Source organism: Sinocyclocheilus rhinocerous, unplaced genomic scaffold (assembly GCF_001515625.1).
Source record: "Sinocyclocheilus rhinocerous isolate Xijiao unplaced genomic scaffold, SAMN03320098_v1.1 scaffold300, whole genome shotgun sequence".
In the NCBI taxonomy this organism is placed as follows: Eukaryota; Metazoa; Chordata; class Actinopteri; order Cypriniformes; family Cyprinidae; genus Sinocyclocheilus; species Sinocyclocheilus rhinocerous.
The window spans coordinates 225103-232435 of NW_015654065.1; the positions used below are offsets into that span (position 1 = coordinate 225103).

Consider the following 7333-nt stretch of genomic DNA (forward strand, 5'->3'; position numbering starts at 1 on the left):
TATGGCTGCCGTCGCATCATCCAGGTGGATGCTGCACACTGGTGGTGGTTGAGGAGATTCCCCCCTTTTATCTAAAGCGCTTTGAGTGGCCAGAAAAGCGCTGTATAAATGTAAGGAATTATTATTATTATTAAAGCGACCGTTGAAAATCATTTGAAATTTGTGTCAAAACTGTCAATACGTCATAAATAGAACGTGGCAGCAGTTTTCTGTCGGGGATTTGTCGTGTCCGCCGCGCCACATCCAGTGTAGACAGCATCACTGATTATAATGAGTTTTGCTTTGTTTCACAGAACTAATCGTTGCCTGGGTTGCGTACGTATGTGTGGGGCGGAGCTATCAAAATAGGGACGAGACCCTTTTGGGGTAGGGGCGTGTTTGTTTTGGTGATTTCAAATATCAACATTGGCTAACAGAAATCACTTACCCCACCTTTAAGGGCTCTGAGCTTTGGCATTTTTCAGACCTGGGACTGTCTGAGACAATCAGTGCACTTACTTTCTGTCTAATGCACATGCTCTTAAGCAGTCAAGGCTGCAAGTGTGGATATTGGGACAGGCCCAATGACTTTAATTGGCGAATAATTTTTTGAATGGGTTTTATGAGCTGTCTGGACAAACTGTTTCATTTGAATGAGTCACTTTTTTGAAAGCTACATAGGACAGTTTAGTTGAAGACACTGAAGTTGTGTGTGCTTACAAGAAGATAATTGGTTTGATTCCCAAGAAATGCACATGCTGATAAAATGTGGCAAATGCATAAATGTAAAATTTGATCAATCTATCATAATATATAATATGTAAGTTATTATGAAGCTATACGTTATGCTTTTGGCTTTTAAATGCATACAAAATAGTCTTGTTGCCCCCAAAATAGTTTTTATAGTTGTTTAGCTGCAGACTAATATACAAAAAATATATAAATAACATATACATATATATATTTGCATGTGGTTGCAGATATAGATTTATTTGTATAATTGTCCTCCACAGCAATTCACTTGATTTTATGGCAAGGGTACTGAATATTTTAGCAGTGGATGTGCTGGAAAGTTGGACAGTGCGCTCTTTATGCCCGGAGGCTGCTTTAGTATGCAGAGCAGGTTCTATTGATGAGCTATCTCACAATGCCCAGCTACCTCAGACTGCTGACATTGCGCTTCCTCTTTCCTAGCTCTTTCCTTCTCTGGGTGTCTCTCCTGAGCATAGAGATCTGCCTCTTCTCGTCTATAGCGTGCATGAGAGGAGGAGAATGAACAAGCGTGTTTGATCTGGAGAAAGAGAGAGAGGTCAGTATCATAGGAAACTGTATCTCTGTGAGTGTTAAGAAAAATATTAAGAATTAACCTGCTTGGCTATTCATACACTGGGATCCAAAAGTCTTTATTTATTTAGTTATTTTAAATTATTTTTATTTAAATAAATATTAGTGCTGTCAAACGATTAATCGCGATTAATCGTTTGACAGCACTAATAAATATATATTTTTGTTTATTTTTTATTTTAAGACCAAGAAACTTTTAATGTAAAATGAAGAAGAAATATTTATGATTCTGAAGTATTTCTGTGTTAATAATCAAATAATCAAATTTGCTGATCATGTTAACTTTGTACAGATGATACTGAGGCACAATATTCTTTTTGTAATATTGAGAACATCATCAGGTTTTACACGAACTTGTGGAATTCATGCAGCTTGAACCAAATTCAAAAATTCTGAAATTAGGCTATTTTTGAATTCAACTTTTCACTTAAATTGTTTTGTAGCAAATTAAATTTTTTTTTTAAATAATGCAAAATAGAAGCATTTTCACTAATTGTCTCAGAATTTGGGCCCCAGTGTGTTTCTGTCAATGTTGGATTAAAAAAATCTGAACAATGAAGAGGGATTATTTTTTCCCTAGGGACAGCTGTGCTTGGTTATTTATGAAGGGCGGGTTAAACACAAATTAAAAGGTAGAAACAAAAAGCACACAAATGGTCGAATGATTTGGAATGCTCCAATAAATCAAATCTTGACACATCGAAACAACTTTACACAGAGGTGTGATTTTTAATTTTAGGTGGTATGTTTATGCAAATTAGTTTCTTTTGTAGGGATTCTCAACCAGACTAACGCTGAGCTGACAGGAAGGGAGGAAGCACAGACTGACATGTGTTTAGTGTGTGTGACGATTCCTCCTTCATTCCGCCTGTGTGTGTGTTTGTATGCACACGTGCACACTCTGTGGCACTGAGCCCCCCCTACCCTACCCAACCCAACCCACCACACTGCTGCACTGGGAAGGGTTTCCAAGGAAACTGTCACCCATGGCGAGGTCCGGTGAGGGTGAACCGCCTCTTGCATGCATACTTAAATTCAGACCCCTAAAACCTACAACATGGCACCCTAGAGCGACAAACTCACTGAGAATAATTCACCCTAAATTAATTGCACATATTCCGCATCCTCTCTGAACTCCATATGGATTGAACCATTTTGTTGCACTGCTGTGTTTTTCTCATAAACTATATCGTGTGTTCATGTCTGTGAGAAGCAAACTCTAAAAGTCAACCTCAAAATAGTCCATATTTTTCATGCATAAATAAAAAAAATTTTTTACAAGTGAAAGTATTACACACACACACACACACACAATCTAGATTGTCCACTTGTCTTGGTTGAAGGGATATTTCATTCTGAAATTCTGTCATTCCAAACCTGTAAGACCTTTGTTCATCTTCGGAAACACAAATGAAGATATTTTTAATGAAATCCAAGAGCTTTCTGACTCTGCATAGACAGCAATGCAACTGACAAGTTTTTACGACTTTATTCAAATTATGACTTTATTCAACAATTTCTTCTCTTCCGTGTCAATCTTCGATATGCGTTCACAAGTGTATCACGCATGCGTCAAGAGAAGAAATTCCATGTGACGGAAGAGAAGAAATCGTTGAATAAAGTCATTACTTTTGTATTCTTTGCACACAAAAAGTATTCTCGTAGCTTCATTATATTAAGGTTGAACCACTGATGTCACATGGACTATTTTAACGATGTCCTTACTACCTTTCTGGGCCTTGAACGTGGTAGTTACATTGCTGTCTATGGAGGGTCAGAAATCTTTCGGATTTCATCAAAAATATCTTCATTTGTGTTCCAAAGATTTCATTTGGAAGTAAAATGTGTTGTGAATGCCTTTTGAATGTTGACTTTGAAACCTATACTGTACCTTTAAGAACTTACATAAACTCCGCTATAACCAACAAAGCCCTCTATATACAGTAGCTATAGAAAGCTTGATAAGATGTTTTTCCTAAACCTACGGTGCTGCACATAACCAATTAAGATGATTTATTTTTAAGATTGTGAGTTGTAAGTGTTGAATTCATGACTTTGTGACTTTCTCATACTTTGCTATTTACTGGAGATCTGTAGATGTAATGCTGCACTTTCCTCATTGAAACCCTGCAGCTGTGATCCTAATACTGAAGAGAGATCCCTCCGTTGAGAGAGTGGGGTTTGTTTGTTTGTTTGTATATAGAATTCATTTAATTGTGTTTTTGTATACAGTTAGTCAATATTGTAATAGGGTTAGGGAGCACTTTTTCTTGGCTGTCGCTGTGTAGGGTGCAAACACAATTAGTCTGTTACCTGGCTAGCAGCCAAAGCCCTCACTGTGAGAGCTAGACTTCCTCTGAATATTTCTCTGCAGGTGATGGTGGCCAGTATACAATGAGCTCTGGTCTATAGGAATATTAGCGTACAGTACAGTACTGGATATTTTTTATTAATAAAATGTAAAAGAGTATACGGAATGCAACATTAAAATATCTATAACTATAGTTTGCTCCACTGCTGTTACATGACCTCATTATGTTGCATGTTTAATTCAGTTTGACGTCTAATTATAACCTCAGTAATAAGTGCTATATTTATTTGTATTTTGCCATTTAAACCCAATTTGTGTAAACACAACGTGTCTAAACTGTTTTTGGCACTGCACTAAAATAATAAGTCATGAGTAAGATGTTAAAAATCGTAGCTTCTGGTTTATTCATCGCAATGGAGTTTGGAAGGTCAGGTCGAGGGCATTGCATTGTGGGATACAGTGTTCTATGCAAACTGGTCTCACTGCATATTTTGAGAGGTTTTAAGGATCAAAGGTAATTTTAAATGGAAGCCAACAAGCACATTATATGTCTAAATGGGCTTCAAAATCCTTCTTTCCGCAGAATATATGGCAGGTTGCCGTGTATCATTTCAGACAGAAGGTCTGCTAATGAGCTGTCGATATCGGAGACCTCACTGTCGTAGACTTGGCGTTTGAGTTGCTATTCGAAGAGACGAATGCCGCCTCCACATTCAAGTGGCCGAGATTTCTCGTTGAGTTTCACAACCACATTAGCAGTGAGCTTGGCTGTGGCTGAGCTATTATACACTAGGAGATCTCGCATATGTTTTGCTATGGCTTTGAACCCACCTCCACGTGTTGGTGTAAACAGCCATTATCAGAAAAAGCATGTGAGGAAATGGAGCGATACTGTGTGGGAATGCTGTCGGTCAGGTGTAGGCACGCAGCCATGTTGAGTTGACCTGCGGTGGCCTCCCCCGAGCTCTCTCCCAATCAACCACAGTGCTAATTACAGCAGTAATTATGTAATTACCATGTCTCTGAAACACATCCAACACAAGCTGAGAAAAGTCAAAGGTAGTATGGAGATAAGGCTAGAAAAACACACACTCATTCGAGCAGTTCTTCTGCTTCTACTGAAGCTGTCTTTTTTGCATTTTTATTTTGCCACTTCAATGAAAAGGAAAGAGAGAAATGATAATGACCCAAGTCAGACTAGAACATGCGTCGTCCACATTGGCACTAGCACGCCAGAATCAATGCAGTAACCGCTAGGAAACATCTCAGACCGAAAAGTTTTTCTAAAAACAGTTGAAGTACAATTTGTTCCTTTTTTATTTCCTCCAGACTGGGAGGTGGAGGAAGATGCACTGGGTCTCTGATTCATGGTCCTTTTCTTACCTGCATCACACCCCCTGCAGGCACACCGAAACCTCTCCATGACCTTTTGCTTACAAACACATAAAGTTGGACTCCCCACCAGCCCCAGACTTAGATATGGGTCAACTCAGGGCATGCTAACAAACACACACACACACACACACACACACACACACACACACACACACACACACAACACACAACCAACTCCACCACTAGTAAATAATGTTCAGTTTCTTGCACAGACTGATCGTTTTGCTTCATAAGACATTAATATCTTGTCAGGAGCCATGGGTATTAATTTGGTCTTTCTTGTATATGCTTTTTTGACTCTCAAAGTGATGATAGCCATGGACTTTGATTTTATGAATAACCAGATTATAGCTAAAAATCTTCTTTACTGTTCTGCTGAAGAAAAGTTACCTACATCTTGGATGGCTTGAGGGTGACTAAATTAACAGCTACTCTTTGGTTGAACTTTAATTTAACTGTGCATATTGCCCTCAAAGGCATTACTTGACATGCTTGGCAGTTGTATGTAGGAGTCAGATGAGAACTATGGATTCAAGCTGAATGGATATATTTTTGGAACGTGTTTAAAAATTATCAGGAGCTGCTTGGTTCTGCTCGTAATACCTTTTACATGACCATGCAAAAAAATCGTTCTCACACAACAAATGCAATGCCCGTTTACACCAAGAACAGTAACTATAAAGTCAACCATAACGATAACTATATTAGTGTCCACACTAACAGGCGATAACATTCTGTTCATTATCGTCTGCCGCTTTAACTCCTTGAGCTCTTTGAAGTGGAGTTTGATTGGCTGTCAGTGTTTTTAGCATTCATCAACTGGAAATAAATCGTTCTGAAAGTGATTCCAACAATATAATTTCTCTGTCTCATTATTATAGCTGTGTGGATATGCTATTCTCATAGAATTAGAACAATTATTACAATTTTATCGTTATAGTTATCATCCCTGGTGTGAACCTTCGGTTTGGAGACTCACTTTAGTGGCAGCTGTCTGTGTAATTCATAAAAACATGCTTTGCATTTAGGTTGTACTACAGGCTTAAAGGAAAATTTTTAATTACACCATCAGTTTATTAATTTTGCATTAGTTTTATATCAACAGCCATGCTTAATCTACATTGACATATGTGATTGTCCAAAATGACAGTGTCGCCCGCCCAATTCTCCCATTGCCTTCTGTGTCATTTACGACATTTTCGGTTGTTTTTATTTTTTATGTCTTTCTTTTTCTTATTCTTTTTCTTTATTTTTTTTAAGATCCCAGGCACATCCGCAATCCGGAGGCCCTATAAGGAGCTTTCACGCTTTTTGGTTTGCTTTAGATGTTTAATACCCCTCTCTTTTGTGTCAGGGAGCTGGAGAGGCGTTAAGAGGCGCTGATAAACCCACTTAGATCCCTTCCTGGCCCGTCACCCCGGCCTGCCAGGATGCTTTAGCAGGGAGCTGATCTGTGACGGCCTGCCACTCAAACTGAGCACTTCTGAAAGCTAGCACAATAGAGCGAGCACCGCAACACAGAGCGCAGGGAACCGACGAGGAGAAGGAGGGTGCGAGAGAGGGCACGTTGGATCCCCTCTCTATTTCATCCTTTCTTTTTTTTTCCTTTTTTCTCCCTCATTCACTATCCTCTACACTTAGGGGGCGAGAGTACCTTCGACCTTTGCCTCTCTCTCCTTGTGTTCCTCACTTTCGCTGCCCTCCGACCCTCCTGTCCTTCCTTTCAATCTCTCTCTCTCTTTCTCCCTCACTATCTCTCTCTCTCTCTCTCTCTCGCTCTCTCTCTCTCTCTCTCTCTCTCTGGCGAGTGACAGTGGGCCGGTGAGGAATGGGGAAAGAAGGGGTGATATGGATCAACGGTCTGTCCAGATGAAGGGACGCATGCTGCTCGGAAGATAATGGGGAGAAAGAGAGAGAGTGAGTAAAAGGAGAGTGACAGGCACAGGGAGATTGACAGGGAGGGCTGTGGCACGTTTGCTGTGATCCCAGGGGGCTGTTGGGGGTAGCGGAGCCCGAAATGTCAGCGGTGATATCTGCTCCTCTCGCGGTGTCTGTCTGAGTCCTATCACAGCACTGCAGCTGGCTGTCCTCGCCCTCGCTCTCTCTGCGTGTCTCTCTCTTTCTGGCCGTCTCACTCTGTCTCACTGCTTTACCAATGCCACATTTTCTCTCTCTTCGTCTCTCAGTGTTTATCCAGCTGTGCCCTACATCTTTCAGTCACCTTTCTCACCATCTAAGCGCACACATGTATATATTGCAGTCTCTCTTTACACAAGCACACAGAATTTTTGGTATTTGTTAATA

The 7333-nt window shown here is 40.0% G+C and overlaps 1 long non-coding RNA gene across 1 annotated transcript in view; it reads left to right on the forward strand.

Annotated features, from left to right (window-relative positions):
- LOC107716846 (uncharacterized) overlaps positions 1–6667 on the forward strand; it is a 26503-nt gene extending 19836 nt beyond the window's left edge. The window contains exon 4 of the long non-coding RNA XR_001637258.1: positions 6384–6667. This is a non-coding gene — a long non-coding RNA (uncharacterized LOC107716846). The remainder of the gene's footprint in view (positions 1–6383) is intronic.
- The last annotated feature ends 666 nt before the right edge of the window (positions 6668–7333 follow it).